The sequence below is a fragment of the Tinamus guttatus genome, unplaced genomic scaffold (assembly GCF_059628265.1).
Source record: "Tinamus guttatus ecotype Peru unplaced genomic scaffold, ASM5962826v1 Tinamus_guttatus_pri_ptg000716l, whole genome shotgun sequence".
Lineage (NCBI taxonomy): Eukaryota > Metazoa > Chordata > Aves > Tinamiformes > Tinamidae > Tinamus > Tinamus guttatus.
The window spans coordinates 3,659,860-3,677,448 of record NW_028289250.1 but is presented as its reverse complement, the minus strand read 5'-3'; the positions used below and the strand labels follow the sequence as shown (position 1 = coordinate 3,677,448).

The 17,589-nt window shown below is 42.0% G+C and overlaps 1 protein-coding gene across 1 annotated transcript in view; it reads left to right on the top strand.

Annotated features, from left to right (window-relative positions):
• UTRN (utrophin) overlaps nucleotides 1–17,589 on the top strand; it is a 303,290-nt gene that overhangs the window by 195,056 nt on the left and 90,645 nt on the right. The window lies entirely within an intron of this gene.

The window sequence follows — 17,589 nt, the reverse complement described above, 5'->3', positions numbered from 1 at the left end:
GTGCATTTTTTACACTAATAATAATAAAAAAATCACTTTCGGCAATATTTCAGCTTGTTCCCAAAGTACAGTTGTTTTGTGACAAATCAGGAAAGGTGCAACCGACCAGGACTTAAAATAAAACAATCTGGATAGCGAAAGAACCAGATATCCTGCCACTACTGCAGAATAAAGCAGGTTGTTTTGCTGTGGTGACAGCAATTGATAGGCACTTTTTTCAGTGCAATAAAGAAACTATTTCTGTGGGATTGCCTTCTTAATACTATCTTCTCTGTACAGACACAAGTATATTCATCTCCTGTTCTCTTTTCCATGAGTCCAGTATCTAGACTGTTTTACTCAAAGGCTCCCATATAAACTTTGAAAACCTTACTTGGGTCTCATCCCACCATTTAAAACCTATATTTTTGAAGTTTCAGGTAGGCTCAAATATCAAAGAGGATATTCTGACACTGTTTTGGAGGGAAATGCCTGTGAAAGCAGGCTTACGTTGCTGGAAGAGCACGGTGATTCTGAATTTCTGGTCTGCCTCTTGAACTGCTGTAAGTTCAGGACCTCTCTTTGATATCTTCTCATCTCCTATCCCAAAAGTAAGTCCTCTCCGCATCCATATGGACCCTGCCGAGGCAGGTGGCTGCTGTTGAGGCTGTGACTCCGGTGGGACCCGCGGGGCAGACGTCACCTGCATCCAGGTGCTCAGCAGACGGAGCGGGCAGCGTGCAAGCGCACCAGGGAGCCTTCCCGAGACCCCAGCCAGGCTTCCTGCTCCCTAGGCATCCGTGTCGTGGGGGAAAGGCTGATGAACACCATATCCCTACTCTATATGCCTGCTCTTTATAGTATCTGCTTTGGACCTGTTTCCAATTCATTTGTCTAAATTCTTTTTGAAATTGCTGGTATTTTCTCCCACGGCCATGTAGATGCCAGATGCTCGTCAGCAGTTGTTTAACCACCCTCCCCCAGCAAATCAGGCGGCAGTGAAAAACAGAACAAAACCACCCCCCACTATTTGTACCCCCTGCTATTTGTGTTCTTAATTGATCTCTTAGATGCTTTTGGTTTTGGTACTGTGGGATTCAGTGTATTCAGTTCTTCACTTCATGATTTGGAAGCCTTTATCATCCTTCCTTTGAACCTTCTCCTCTACCAGTGTGGTCCCAGCCTTTTTAATCTCTCCTCCTAAGACTGCATCAGAGTTCCCTTAAACACCTCTGTTGTTCTCCGTGCATGTTCCAGCTTCTTGAGAGGTAGTGACCAGTGCTCCACACAGTATTTAAAATATCAGCATTTTATACCGCACACAGTAATGGCTCTGTGTCTTGACCTCGGCAACTTTCTCATGATACTCAACATTTTATTGGCTTCTTTAATTGCTGCTGCGTGTTGAGCCAATGATTTGAGAGAGCTGTCAGTGAGACTCCAAGGTCTTTTTTCTAAGCTGAAACTGCTAGAAAGTGTTCAGGAGCTTCAGCCTGGCTTGTTTATGGTTTTTTAGGATGAGGCTGTGCTTCAGCTGTTAGAAAATGGTAGATATTATCTGAAAACTAGCAGATAAGCTCTTGCTTTGGGGCACAGAAATACAGACTGGCACAAGGAAATGGGGCAGGACATTTTTTGAATGCAAATATATATATATATATATTTGCTGAAATCTGTTTTTCCAGCTTCAGAGGGCCAGGAAAATGACAACAACACCCAGCAGTAGAGCAGCAGAGAATCTGTTTTTCCACCTGCAGAGAGCCACTGGAGAGCCACTAGGGTTCGGTGGCTACTGCCATGTTTTTTCAGGAGGTTTAATAGCCTGCACTGCATTGGGCAGAGCTGAAAACTTTGTGCTGCTCCTCCCTCCCCTGTACTGAAACGAGTTTAGGGTACTTCCTGTTATCGTCCTGGAATCTTCCCCGGGCTCCTCATTGCTCTGTGGCTTGCTCTGATAAAGAGGAGCAGAGCGGAGGGGCTGTGTTTAGCAAAGCTCCTCACTTGTCACTGGGATGGAGCTTGCAGGGATTACTCCAAATCTCATGAAAACCTGTTTACATAACGAGTGCTTTTCCTTACGTATGTTGTGCAAGCGCTAGAGAGTTTTATCCTCTTTCTTGTTGCGTTGACGTAGTGAGAACAGGATGGACTTTCACCTGTGTCTTTGTTATTGGGCAAAACAGAGCCAGGAGCACTAGTTTATAATGGGCTCCATATTCTTAAATGTTAAAAAACAACAACAACAAAACTGTGCTGTCACATTAAAAGCCCTCTGAAACTTCAAGTATAAGGCTGGACTGCAGCTGCAGACACAGACTGTCAAAGAATCCAATTTTTTTTTTAAGTTATTTTTATCTAGATTTTGCTCGCTATTGCAGCGGGCAGACTCTTCAGGGGAGAACGCGGTTTATTCTAGTTAACTTCTGAACTAGAGGATCCTCAATCCCTTGTTATTGCAGCCAGTAATCCACCCTAGGAACATTCGCAAGAGATCGGAAAAACTGTGTTGCCATGGCAGCCGCCCACTCCTTGCTCCTTCCGATTGCTGAGATTAAAGCCTGGGCTTAGAAATGTGTGCGGAAAGCTGAGGAGGAAGCACTTTCTGCCTTTTTTTATTATTCTTATAGAGATTTTTGCTTGCTTTTAAAACAATGATGCAATGAAAGAGATCCTTAGTTTAATGAGCAAGGTAAACTTAAAGGGCTATTTATCTTACTCATGTAAAGAAGCTCCTAATCTCAACTGTTCCCAGACGTTGCCATACATAGAGGTGTATGTTCTGATCTAGACTAAGTGGAAATCTCTCACCTGTTTTTGGCTACTTTGATACGTTGGGGAGCTATTATTAGAAATAATTATTTATTGCTTTGTTTTGTGAAGTTCTGATCTTTCAACTTAGCAGCCAAAAGGCATCTCAATTTATCATGGTCCTTAGGAGCTTTCTTTTGGGCAAAATTGCTGAAAATTACATCTGTGCTAACACATACTCAGAGCAATCTAAGTTCAGTGCTATGCTTTAAAAAGACATCTTAGATTCCACTTCTACAGTTTCAATTGCCAGAATTCCTTCCTTACTATCTCTACCTATAGAAGAGAATTTGGTTTTTCTATTATCAATATTTTGAGACTCTTAAATCATCCAGTTAACTTAAATCTGACCTTTTTATTGGACTTTGTGTGCATGTGGAGCCTTATCTGAATTCTCAGTAAAGTTATCTTAAGTTATTTCTTTATCTTGAAGAGAGATCTTGTCTGAATTCTATGTCAAAAAGTCAGTTCTTTGCTATAATCTGCTTCTTTCTGGCAGAGTGCTTCCAAATCTTATGAAAAATGCATGGAAAAAGTTTGAGTAGTCACCAGACAATGGCAGCATAGGACTCATGTCAGTGTTGCTTGAAGAATGAGGAATTTAACTTCATAATGGGAAGTAAATTGTGTCTGAAGCTGGTTAATTGATAAGGAGGAGAGAAGGTAGGGCTGCTTCTTTTAATCAGATTTGGAGCTTGAGCCCTCCTCTTTCGAAACTCCTTTCTGTGATCCTCTGAAATGCCATGAATGGGGTGTCCACATCAGAGGACTGCCGTGTGCCCGCGCAATAGTAATGGCGAGGACAGTTCAGCCATGTAGGACAGTCCCTGCTAAGTCTCTGTCTTCAGTCGGTCCTCGTGGATTTACTGAGAAAGATCTGCTTGAATAGCTTCAAAGCTTTACTGACTTCTAGCCAGTAAGTTCTGTTCAGGAAAACGTGGAGGGGAAGTGTTTGCTTGTTCAAGATGTCATGTGTGTATTGGTTGCTTCTGTGCATTTAGGCATCTCTTTCTGGAAAGAGTGTAATGTTGTTCTCACAACCACCCATTTAGTACTGAAAAGTTTTTTTACATGTTCTCTCAATATTACTCATAATTTAGTCTCTGTAATGTGATAGAATATTTTAAAAGCTGCAGAAAGCCAGAGATTTCTTGAAGGCCCTTTCTATCTTCTGGTTTAATGATGATATAACGTGATGTCAAGGCTGGTCATGAAGTGGCCGATTTCTAAACTGATTGCGTCCCGTGTATTAATGGCTGTGTAGCCTGCTCTGCCAGATAGAGAACACTTGCACCGTAACTTCTGTGACAGGAGCAGCCTCTTCTGGTTCCTCAGCACGTGGATGTTTGTGTTAATTGTAGCTTGCTGGATGTGTCACACCGCTGCTGACACGTTACTGGGTCGAGACGGGTGGCTGCTGGCGCGTCTCCGCGCGCCCTTCGTGCGCAGGCCGCGTTGGGGCGGTGCGCGCGGAGCAGGCCGCACGCGTGGAGCAGGCCGCACGCGTGGAGCAGGCCGCACGCGCGGAGCAGGGCCTGCGGTCAGCGCCGGCGCGCACCGGAACGCGGAGGCATGGGCCGTGCTCCGACAGAGAACCTTGTCAGGGCTCATCAAAGACTCGTATATTTTATAATGCGATTCTAGTTTTTGGACCTTTCTTGTTAAATGGATATATAATGTGGAAAGAGTGATTTGGGCCAGAGTTTGATGTCATGAAGAGTAACACCGCTAGGTATACATTTTTTTTTTTTTTTTAAAAAAAGACTTCCCCTCTGCTTGGAACAGCTATTTTGCAACTTACAGGATCGAAGAACATTCCTAGAAGATAAAATAGGACCTTTTGATTAATGAAAGAATTATGCTTACAACTTTGCAGTCATTTAAAACAAGATACTGTATAAATGTGTGATTCACTTGAGTGTAATTTAAAATTTTCTGTACTAACAGAGACTTCAGACATTCAATAAAATCATTACTTTTAATGGTATATCTTCCTTCAGTCAGCGAAAAGGGTCAGCAAGGATTTAGGATTAGCAGTAAACAAAGAGAAAAGAGCAAGTGAGACAGATTAAAGGAAATCACTGGAAAGCATACATTATTTTTCAGTTAAATATTGCTTTATGTCATCTTCTAATACTTTCCTTTTTCTTTTGTAGGGCTTTTACACACTCTACATTTGTTCACTTTGGGATTAGTCTGATATATGAAGGGGTTTCTTGTTTTGTTTTCATGACTGGTGCACATCCTTCCTGAGTGATGCACTGTCTCCAAAGGGCTCAGATTCTAATGAGGGACAAACCGCCCCAAGTGAAAAAATGCTAAAAACTTGACAGTTGGAGGTCTCTGAGAGGAGAGAGGGCAGCTAGCTGGCTGTGGTAACCACGTGCCTGGTAGGTACTAAGTTGATTTATACTTTGCAAAATGAGCTCACAGCAAAGAGCAGCTTTGGTAAGTCTCTTTGGAAGTCATGTTCCTAAGAGAAATCTGAGAAAAGCTTGCAGAAAGATAAACCAGTGGAAGCAAAAGTTCCGTGCTCAGACCGGGGCTTCTTTACGTTTTTTAGCTTTGTTCTTTAGTGCCCCAGGGCTGTCCAGGTAACACACACGGTGACATGGGATGTAGCTTGGTTTCTACTCAGTCAATTTTCATCAGCAGCAGCGTGCGGGTGTGTGGAGTAATTTTCAAATTACTCCACTATTTTCAAATAGTTACCGACAGTGTCTGGTTGTGCCCACGCATCCTGCAGTCATATTTTTTTCCCAGTTAGGGTGTCGAAGCAGAGCCCCTCTGCGGTGTTTCGTGCTACTGTGGGCGGCGTGTGCCCTCCAGCCGGTTACAGGCCTTACTGCCTGGTGATCTAGGAGCCAGGCCCTGTGCTCCAGCTAAACGAATGACTTCAAGAAAGCTTTTATCTCGTCTGTCCTTGCTGCAGCAGTGACTCAGGGCACTCTCAATTTAGAAGAAAAGTTATTACTGCCAATTGGAAGCGTAAATATTGTCTCTTAGAAGTTGTATCTCCTATATTCTTTCTGAGTCAGGCACTTGGCAATCCTGGCTGCTTTTCAGTGTGAACAAAAATACTTCTAATTGTGAGGATTTAGAAAGCCATTAGGCTTGAGGTGTTAGAAGAGGCAGGGCTTGGTCTTCCTACGTGGAGGACTATTGATCTGTTGGTTCATTGTGAACAGCACTTAAAAATTCATGTATTTTTCTGCTTAAATGCACAAAGAAGGGAGTCATGTATATTCATCGTAGTGATCCCACAGTTCTGTTTCATTTTTTAAATGTGAAAGTCTGTCATGGTTCTGAGAGAGAATTTAGCTTCAAGCTGCTAATCATTTCAAGGTTGAGACAAAAAATGTAGACAAAAGCATTATGTGGTTACTTCTCAAAAGAGAAGTATCTGGAGCTAATTTACTCTTGGGAAGTTAACAAAAAATGCCATTTTAATTTTTTTTTTCTGTAATATTTTAAAGCCTTGTGACACTCTTTTGGCTGTTGGAAGAAATAGAAAGTTAAGACCACTATGAGCATTATGTAGGTAGATAGGAGAAGGAATGAAACCATATGCAGGATTTCAGGATTTGTTTAGGAAGTGTTACTTGAGTGGCACAAACTGGAACGTGTTAAAACGTTGCTATTTAAAAATGTGAGGCTGTATTTACAAATTATAACAAAGTCTGGAATTTATAATGTAAAAAGTGAGGGAAGAGGGATGAAGACAAAAAGCTAAGAATAGTTGCATACAACAAAATGTGACCAAGAACCTTATATGGCCTTGGAAAAATGAACATATGGCTGAAAAGATGCTTATGGAGTTAACAAATACCTAGTCTATTACTCTGAAGCTCTTGCAGAACGTATGTCTAATCTTCCCTGTGAAAGAAAGACTACCTGGAGCAACTGAGGTAAAAGATGAGTTATTATTCACAATAGTAAATACCCAAGTCCTTACAACTTGTGAAATAATATTAGTCCTAAATTCTTCTACAGCTGCTCTTGTCCATTAGCAGAGGTGCCAACTAATGTACTTTGGTCTAACTTTTCTTGGAGAGAGGAGCCCAATAAATATTTCCCTGCAAAGTGCATCTCCCAACCCTTCAGTTATGTCGTCCCCCAAGACGGAGCCGCTCTGCTGCTGGGCTCAGTGGCTGCGGGAGCCCCTGCGAGAGCCGCCGAGCTCGGTGCCGTGGGTAGAGGTGAGCACAGGTGACAGGTATGGAGGAGAGATGTGTTTTGAAGAGTCTGCAGCCTCAAGGCAGTCATTCTTCATTGAAATAGCTCTTTGCCATCGGTCAGCTTTGTTTGGGATGATTTTCTGATCATCTTCTCTTCTGTATCATCACAGAGATAAACCCTTCTGACGCTGCTAACTTGCTTAGAGATTCTTAATCTGAGCCTGATTTAGCTTTGGCTGTTAAAACCATTTGTTCACCCGTGTCTTCGTATTCCAGCTTTTTGTGGTGGTGCAGCAGAACCGGCAGAGGGGAAGAGATTTTTCTTAGCATTGGATCTAACTTGTTAGAGCCAGCATCCAGGAAGGAGTAACCAGTGGTGAACAGAGCACAGTGTATAAAAACAGATTGTTGAACACATGGTATATTTAAAACAAGCACCTCTAGCCCCCAAGAGCAACCCAACAAAAAGCGGTAGTATGAATCCCATTGCTTAATGCTCTTCTGGAAATATTCAGAGATGATGCAAGTCTTGTTAGGAATCTAAGACAGGTAAACATGCTTGTTTTTTAATACTTGTAAATACAAGCAAAGAGATACCACAGGCTGGTAATTTGTCTGGAGCGGATTATTTCCCGTCTCAAACATCAGTGGCTTTTCCATGCTGAGCAGATGCTAGAAATTCTAGCAAGTGAAAACAGAGACCAAAAAAAAAAAAAAAAAAGAGAGAGAGAGAAAGGAAAAGCAATCAATACTGTAGAGCCAGCATACTTTGTCTTGTCACAGAAACCAGCTCTGTGGTATAAGCTTTAGGAAGCCTCCTTCAGTCCAGACAGCTTTGAAAACAAGCACCCGTAGGAGAAAAGTGAAGAGCAGAAAGGGACTGGCAGGAGAGGTTGACCTTGATGATGGCATTTGCTGCCACACGTGGGGACATGGACATGCTCTGAGAGAGCCCTGGGCCAGGCCACATGGGAAGAATATAGGAACATTGTCAGAGAGTGCAGGAATGCAACAAGAAAGGCCAAGGTCCGCTTGGAATTAGAGTTAGTGAGAGACGTCAGAGGCAACAGGAAGGGCTTTTACAAATACATCAGCAGCGAGAGGAAGACGAGGGAAAATGTTAGTCCACTGCTGAATGGGGAGAGTGCCTTGCTGCTGAAGGATGCAGAGAAGGCAGAGTTACTAAATGCCTTCTCTGCTTCTGTCTTTACTGCTAAGGCCAGTCCCCAGGTACTGAGCCCGGAGACAAAAGAGAGAACCAAGAGAGAGGAGGACTTTCTGCTGGTCAAGGAGGATTGGGTTAGGGATTATTTAGGCAAACTGGACACCCATAAATCTATGGGTCCGGATGGGAGGCACCCAAGAGTGCTGGGGGAACTGGCAGGGGTCATTGCTCAGCCGCTCTCCATCATCTTTCAGAGGTCATGGAGGGCAGGGGAGGTGCCAGAGGACTGGCTTCACTCCAGTCTTCAGAAAAGGCAAGAGGGAGGAGCCGGGAAACTACAGGCCAGTCAGCCTCACCTCCGTCCCTGGAAAGGGGATCGAGCAGCTCATCCCAGAGACCATCTCTAGGCATGTCAAAGAAAAGGTGTTCAGGAGTAGTCAGCATGGATTCACCAAGGGAAAGTCATGTTTGACAAACCTGATAGCCTTCTATGATGAGGTGACCAGCTGAATGGATGATGCTGTGGCTGTTTCCTGCCTTGACTTCAGCAAAGCTTTCGACACAGTTTCCCATAACATCCTCATATGAAAGCTCCGGAAGTGTGAACTGGACGAGTGGACAGAGAGGTGGATTGAGGACTGGCAGAGCCCAGAGGGTGGTGATAAATGAGGTCGAGTCTGGTTGGAGGCCTGTGGCCAGTGGTGTCCTGCAAGGGTCAGTGACTTGGACGAGAGCATAGAGTGCTCCCTCAGCAAGTTTGCAGATGATACCAAACTGGGAGGAGTGGCCGACACTCCAGAGGGCTGCGTTGCCATCAGAGAGACCTAGACAGGATGGAGAGTTGGGCAGAGAGGAACCTCATGAGGTTCAACAAGGACAAGTGTAGGGTCTTGCACCTGGGGAGGAATGACCCTAGACACCAGTACAGATTAGGGGTTGATCTGCTGGAAAGCAGCTCCGCAGAGAGGGATTTGGGAGTCCTGGTTGACAACAAGTTAACCATGAGTCAGCAATGTGCCCTCATGGCCAAGAAGGCCAATGGGATCCTGCTCTGCATCAGGAGGGGTGTTGCCAGCAGGTCGAGGGAGGGGATCCTGCCCCTCTGCTCAGCCCTGGTGAGGCTGCACCTGGAGTGTTGTGTGCAGTTCTGGACTCCCCAGTACAAGAGAGTGTTCAGTGTAGTGTCACGAAGATGATTAAGGGACTGGAGCATCTATCGTATGAGGAAAGACTAAGCGAGCTGGGCCTATTTAGTCTGGTGAAGAGAGGACTGAGAGGAGATTTGATCAACATGTTCAAGTACCTGAGGGGTGATTGTAGGGAGGATGGGGCCAGGCTCTTGTCGGTGGTGGCCGGTGACAGGATGAGGAGTAGCAGGTGCAAGCTGAAACACAGGAAGTTCCATCTCCATATGAGGAAGAACTTCTTTACTGTGAGGGTGACAGAGCCCTGGAACAGGCTGCCCAGAGAGGTTGTGGAGTCTCCTTCTCTGGAGATCTTCCAAACCTGCCTGGATACCACCCTGTGCCTGTAAGTGTCCCTGCTGGAGCAGGGGGGTTGGGCTACCTCTCTAGAGGTCCCTTCCAACATCAACCGTTCTGGGATTCTGTGATTCATACCTTGAATAAATAGAGCTGCGTATCATGAAGTTGCTCTGGAGTGTGTAGTGTTTAAACTGCAGCTGTTACACATCTTTCCAAAGAACTTTGCAATAATATAAATGGGTAGCACTTAATAGCAGAATAGCTTATGAGACCAAACAGAATAAACGCTTACCCTTCAAGGTAACTTTGGCACACCAGTGCAAGCCTTTTTCACTGACAGTTGTTTCTTTACTTGAAGAAATGCCGAGGTAATTTCAATCTCCTCGAAAGAGTAAAAGGTGACCCGAGTTGAACTGCTTGAAGAAGAGCAGTGCAGCATCCATCCTGGTAATGGTGTTGCTCTCCCGGTATGGAGCTGGACTCCTGCCTGTGGCCCGTTAATGGGGCCAGTGCTCCGAGTGATGCAGGCTAAGCAAACCCTGGTTGGTGTCCAGCAGGCAAGAAGAGGAGAAGCATTTCCCTCTCTCATGTTGAAGGGGTAGATGGTAGCTACTGTACAGTGGAGGAGAGCAGTGGGAGAAACTGGAGAAATGTGCTGGTGCTAATAGAATATTTCAGTCTTATTGCAAAAGTAAGTAGTAATTCATTTAGTATGTAGCAGATGTTTTTGCACGTCTTCTGTCTGGCTGGACGTTGCTTGTTTAGAATACAGAGAAAGTAGTGCTTCTTCTAGTGATTTCCTTCCCTCCTTTCCCTGTGAATGTTTTCTGCTGTAAAAAATGGAGCCTCTACCATACTTAAGAGATGTGAATTTGACACCATGTCAGCATGTCCACTGTACAGCCTAGGTTTGGGGTGAGCTGAATAGTAGATTTTGGTATAAAATGGAAAATTTGATCGTATGTGATTGCTGAAGTGAGTATGATTAGCATCACAACTGGTTGGTTAATCACTTTAATATTAACTGTACAGTTTTCTGTTTTGGATTTTTCCTGGAAAAGTTGTATGTTTTTTCCTTTTTCTGCCCTGCAAACCTAGACCAGACTTTCTTCAAAATAGAAGAAAGAAAAACAAAATCATCTTTTCAGGGCTGTTGATGCAGGACGGTTCTCATGCTTTCCTAGTAAAGGTTGGCGACGTTAATTGTCCTTCGGGAAACCGCGTTGTGGTCCTTTGCTGTAAGACTGAACGTGCACTTACAAGCAGTGTGGTACTTCGAAAATTGGCTCCACTGTTAGCTGCAAGATTATTGCTGTTGTGTAAAAGTGAATACTTTTTTCCTCCACCCTAACAACAAAAAGAATGAGGAGCTTCTATTTCTCTACAGTCATTTGTCCAGCCTAGTGAAGAAAAAATAGCACTGAGTGATAGAAAAGGGATGGAGAAAAAAACATCCCTTCCCCTGTATCATGGTGTATCTTTAAAAATCTGCTGGAAACATGACTTACTGCCTTTAAAAGGGACCGTGGATGCTGCTTTTTAAATTTTCAATATATGTACTCTATGTTGGATGTTCCAGTTGTCTTTGGAGTGGAGCCTATATGAATTCTTGTATTAACTGTTTATTTAGAGATGTTAAACAGATTGTTTTTTTAGGTACCATTAAAATTGTATTTATTTCTAATTTCCTTTATATAGTAATGTAAAAGAAGTGTGTTTTTGAGCCCTTTTTTGGTGTAGTTTTATTACAGCCATCAAATTTAGTGATTCTGCTGCCCTTTTCTTTAGCTGTCATATTATAATGACTTTGGGCCAGTATATGCTGAGTTAGCTTAGAAACTAGCTGGACAAGCAAAAATAACATTTTATTTTAGCAAATTTTGTTCCTATACTTTGTCTCATTTTTTTTTTTTCATTGAAGAACTAGAGCGCATGGCAATGAGACAGGGATCTTGTTCTCTTTCATTAATAGTTCTGTGTCAGAACTGTCATTCAGAGGCAGAAAACTTGGCCGTAAAATGGGGAAACCTCTCTAGGTGTAGCCAAATGCGAAGTATTGAATATTCAGCAAGTAGCTTTTTTGGAGAGAGATTAAAAAAAAAAATGTAAGATCAGAGGATGTGTGCTAAGAATGTAGCACACCCAAGAGCGATCAAAATACGATCTTCACTGACCTTTTTGGACAAGTCCAGAGCGGGTGTGATTCTTAGCACTTGAACAGCTCATTCATCTAGGAAATTGTGTTAACACTGAGATCTTTTCAGATTACTTATTTTTAAAAATTAGAAAACTTCAGCAAAACTTTTTTTTTTTCTCTTCTGATGACTTTGGCAACAACTGAGGGCTGCAGAGGGTTTCGTTTCGTGTTTCATTTTCATGGTTATCATTGACCTAGGAACGCAAGTTAATAAAGTCTGCTTTCACAAAATCCAGTAACATAACATTGTTGGTACTGGAAGGTATATTGGTGCACATTATTATGTGCCTTCTTTGTAACCTTTCCTCAGTTAAGCAGTGTGTTCCCTCCTCAAGTTGGACTTAGATCCTGCAGCCCCTCCAGGGAAAGCAGGGCTTGTAGCAGCCCTTCCTGCAGAGCTGAGATGTTCTCTTTGGGCAAACAACTTTGTGTGGAAATCTGCTTTTATATTATTTTATATTTATTTTATTTATATTTAAATTATTAAATAATTGTATAATATATAATATTATATATTATTTATATTTATTTTTATTTATTTTATTTTTGGTTACTTTATTCTTTAAGAAAAAGCATATCCGTGTATTCTTTAATGCAAGAAATGCATGCAGTCATGTCCTTTTATTTAAAGGCATCTGTATTAAAATTCAATTTCTCTCTACCATTATTATGGAGTATCAGATTCTCTTTTAGTACCCCAAAGAGTCCTTTCAAAGTCTCTGCAAGGTTATTCTAAAAGTGGAAACTATCCAAAAGAGGTTTCAAAATGCCTTTTTATGATTTTAGATTTTTTAAAAAACATAATTCAGCAAGCATCTTCTGGTAAAGGATCACCAGTGAGCATAATTTAGTGCTTTCTTTTTATTCTTTGTTTTACCCACACTTGGGTTCCTAAATTCCTGTGACTGTTTCTGCTGCTCGATGATGATGCCTTTGTTTCCCTGTGCATGGAGGAACAATGTGTTTGGTGCAGACATGGTTGATTCCTGCGTTTCCTCCTGTTTTACAAACCCGAGTGTGGCTGCTCTGGGTTGTATTCAGCAAGAGAGGGTTTGAGTGGCAGGTAGCACACTGAGAGAGGGTTGAGGGTTGCACAGTCCCTACTAGAGTTCAGAAAGGCACAGTCCCTACTATTCACTCGTCTTCGGTCCTTTTTGGCAAGTCTTCTGTCAGTGATGTGGGATACACCTTCCAGCCCTATCTTTTTTTCAGAATCATTAAAATAAAAATCTGAAATGCTCCAATTTTATTTATTATTGAGGCAAACAGCTTCCTTTCACTATGATCTTTGCTGTCCTTTCCTTATTCTGGTGCAGGTCAGGCTGTGAGCTGGGTCTCCTCTGCAAAGCCCTGTGCGCGCTGCGGATGGGGTACTGCTTTTCCCCTGCCCCAGTTCTACTGCCATCTAGATGGAATGGGAAGTAAGAAAAAAGGAATACAGAGTGAAATGCACCATCTCAAATGAAATATTCTTTATTTGAATGTGCACTTTATTTGGTGGGGTAAGAGCGTTAGAAAACTGAGAAGCGTCCAGAGACCAAAACGCTTACTTTGAATTTGTTTTAATGTATGTTATGCTAAGTAGCGTCTGGTGTGATGAAACAGTTTTTAAACATTGCTACTTGCATCTTTCTGATTCGTTCTTCAATGATACATCAGTTGGCACAGGTTCAGTCACAACCTTGGTTTTTGAGTGATCTTTATAAACAATCTTTTTCCTAGTTCTTTTCTCAATCATCCTGTTCATTCTCCTCATCCTGCTATATGCTATGGATGATTTTCCCATTTCTATTTAGACTACAAAAATAACAGAAGTGTTTCAAGCACCTGGTGCAGAATAAAGATGATGAATGACTGACGGATGAGCTGACTGAAGAGCTGCTGGAGCTGCCGATTGGCTGAAAAAGCTACAATGTGAGAAACAGATAGGAGTTACCAAAAACATATGTCTTCCCTTCCTTGAAATAGCGCATAATTAGTTCTGCCTTCATCTGTTAAACCATTGAGCTGCTCTGCTCCTCTAATTATTCTATGCAAGCCTATCAAAAAGGGGAAAAAAGAGGCTGTAAACTGACCGCATGTAGTCTTGCGAACCCACTTACTATGCTTGAAACATAATTTTCAAGTCTTAACTGAATGAAGTACGTGAAAATTCATGAATGGCCAGAGTTTTTCTAGCGTTGCAATTTCTTAAGACTAGGAAAGCTCTAGTTACGGGGCATTCCCAAAAACAATCTTGGAAGGCCTTGGTTTAGCAAATTCTTTGCTTATAAATTCAGGCAGTAAGTTAGAAAACATGAGCTTGAAAGAAGAAGAGTTGAGTAAATATGAGAAATCATGGACTTTAGTAACGAAGAAAGGGCATACGGATTAGATATTCTTGGTACAAGAATAAATTATATATGATTTCCCAAGTTGTAATAGGAAAACCCCCTGAGTTTCACAGTTACTGAATGAGGAACAAATCAAAATGGACAGCAAATCATTGACTAATGATTGCAGTAAATGAGGGATTTATTGAATCCGGGATTGTGTGCCCTAAGAGAATCAACAGTAGATGACCGAAGGATTATATGTAGCTCATGGATTGCTCTTTGTCAAGACGCCTGGAAGGTGTCCCTCATACCTGCAGAGCGAGTGCTGTGGTGCTGCTGAGCAGGTCTTGCTTTGTGGGATGCTGCCTTAAATATCTCCAGGGTGTGGTGTAGTGGGCTTCTGTCTGTCACTAGAAGAGGTTTTTCGGGACCAGAAGGAGGATTTTCTGAATTAATCATTCTTGGTTAGTGTTATTAAAGGTCAGCCTGTGGGACGCTGCTTCAGCTTGACAAATCTTAGGGTTTTAGTGGTTTTTTTTCTGTTTTTCTGAGATTCAAGAACTTCTAATTAGTGAGTCTTTTAAAAAAATCTTATGTCCTGGCTTGTGTAGGATTTAAGAGTGAATTTACTAATGAAATTGGTGAAAGGATGGACATCTAACTTGGTAATGTGTCATGGATCTTTCCAGAACACAAGTAAAACTTGCATTTTAAAACACAGCCTAAAGCATATTATAATTGTGCACTTTAGGGTTGTAGTATGAAATACGGTGGTATGAATTACAACTAAAATTGCATCAAGTCTCTTTTTGTATGACCAGTACGTCTTTACAATACACTGCATTTTTATTTACATAGAGGAGCATCGTTTATACTCAGAGCTCTCGTTTCCAGTTTGTGTTCACATCTGCATACTTACTGTGCCTCTCAAAACAAATATTTGCATCTATGTATTTACGCATTTACTGGGTAGCTTAGCTGTGATTTTGGAATTGCAGCTTCAGAAGGCCCAAAATGAAGACAAACACCCGAAGTCCAAAAGCCTTTTGCTTTTACTTTATTTAATCCGTGCCCAAACTTCAGTGCCAATTTTCTTCTGCTTTCCTCTAGCTCAAGTATAGCTAGAGGAAATAATTCTCCTGCAAGCGCAGCTTGTGCCATGTGAAAAGCTTTAGAAATGCTGAACTACTCACTCCTGGTTGACAAACAAGGGGGAATGAAGGGACAGAGTCATGTAAGTCTCTAGTGAAAGAGGACTGTCCGTTCTGAGAAGCCATTTGGGAGGTATTTTTTGAAAAACTAAATAAAACTTCAAAATACAATATTCCACTTCTTGATAAAAATCTTTAATACACTAATAAAATTCAGTATTACAGCCTTAATGCTCCTCAATGTTTTGGGTTTTTTTTTTTCCTCATCTTTACTCTGTAGCATTTTGTAGATCTGATTTTTCCAGTGAAATCCTATTTTCAGTCCACTCAGAACTGAAGAAATTTGAGCTAGGCATTAGATTATAGTGGATTTTTTTGTGTTCTCTTGAAGAGAGGTTTCTCTGGAAGGTCGAGAGTGTACGGCTGATATTCTTGATTATTCTTGCTTTATGTCTCTCTTGCTATTCTCTTTCTCTGATAGGGAAAAAAAGCAAACCAAATTAAAATAAATTGAGTATTGCTAAAGAGACAAAAAATGAAAATACATTAATCTGACTGGCTGTTTCTGAAACTGTTTTTCGTGTCTGTAGCACATGTATGAAAGCCTGTGGTTTTCTCAGGATACTCTTTCTCTTACTACTAAATTATTCCATATTCAATATTAATATTTCATATGCAAAGTTCCTTTCGTGCTAAAAGATTTATTTGTCAAGAGGTATTAAAGAGGAATGGCGTGGATGATGTGGAGGTGAAGATGCAAACAGGACAACTATATATTTTCCAAGTCCTTACATTGTTCATTGCCAGGGTAGCCTTGATCTTGGTGTTGTCGTCCTTAGTTTGGACAGCTCCATGGTGGGGATGGGGGACAGCGAATTAAATCCAGGGCCACTCAGGGCTTCGTTAGAGAGGCGAGGCCAACCGCGTCCCGCAGAGGTTGAGATTTGATTGAGAATCACCCCGGGGAAGGGAGGAACGTGCTGATGTGTAGGTAAGGAGGAGCGAGGCAGCTGAGCAGATCCTGCTCTAGGTCATTGCTAACTGGTGGGATTTCCGAGCAGGTTCAAGATCTTGTTGCCTCCTTTTTCTTTTATGCTTTGCAAGTATTTAAGAAGCTGCATGGACTAAAAGAAAATAAGGGATTACTCTAAGGATTTACTTCACAAGTAGTACTGTCAAAATTGGCAAAACCTTTGAAATTAGAAGTGACGTTTGCAGTTCAATTCTGCATCTGTGGGGGTTCTAATACCCAAAAGCATCAAAATAAAGAATTATGCAGCCTTAATTGCGCAGTAGTGGTAATATCCTCCCGCCTTCCTTCTTAACCCGGAACAAATTGCTACACAGAGAAATACTTTCAGGGTTTGTAAAATACGGATGATTTTGAAGAGCTTTATTCTGCTGTACGTTGTGTGAAAGCAAAATATTGATGTGGGCCAGGCTGCCTCGGCCCCGAGCGGCTCCGTAGCGCCCTGCTGAGGCCTTCCCGGGCACTCTGGTGTTTCTCGTTTTGCTTCGCTCTGTCACTAGTGAAAATACTTTGAATTTCTGGGGCAGTGCTAGTGATGCAAGAAACGAATGGAAAAATAGTGAAAGAAGAGCGATAGCATTTTGTTGTGTTTCACTCCAGCTAGAACGCCTACTTTCTGTGTGTGGGTAAGAAATCATAAAATAACCTGGGTGGAAAATCAGGGAAGGATTATCCGACTTTAATCGTCACTGCTTTGCAGCAACTTCTTCACAATCTGGAACTGTTTGTAGCAGACAAGCCTGGTGGCAGAAATCCTGTTGCTAGTTCTGCTGGATCCATGTGGAGCTTTTCATGCTCTAGATGCTTCCTCTTCAATGAATAAATTCATATGATGCCCTGTTGTCACTTAACGATTCTCAATAATGTCTGTGAGGATCCTCTGTTCAAAAGACTGTTTCTTCTGGGACAAAGAAATGGGCAATTGCCAGGGAAAATCTCAAGTGAGGAATCTGGAGAAAAATAGGATTTAGTTTCTAGAGAAAGTTTCCTCAACTTTGTTTTTGTGCATAAATAGAGCGAGGTATCCAGAACTTCTCTTCCTCGTTCCCATCATTACTGGCTAATGGCTGCAAACACTTTTACACCATGGCTTGGCATCTGGGGACCGGAAGCCTTTTCTACTCTACTCTCTCCTATTTTTTCTCTAGGAAGTGTTTTCTCTAGCGGAAAGTGTTCATCTTGTTATATAGTGTTGTAACTCCACTAACTAGCTACTGTTGTTGGGCTGGAATGGAGACTGACTTTTATCGGTAAATAAACTTTATTTTTTAAAATAGAGATG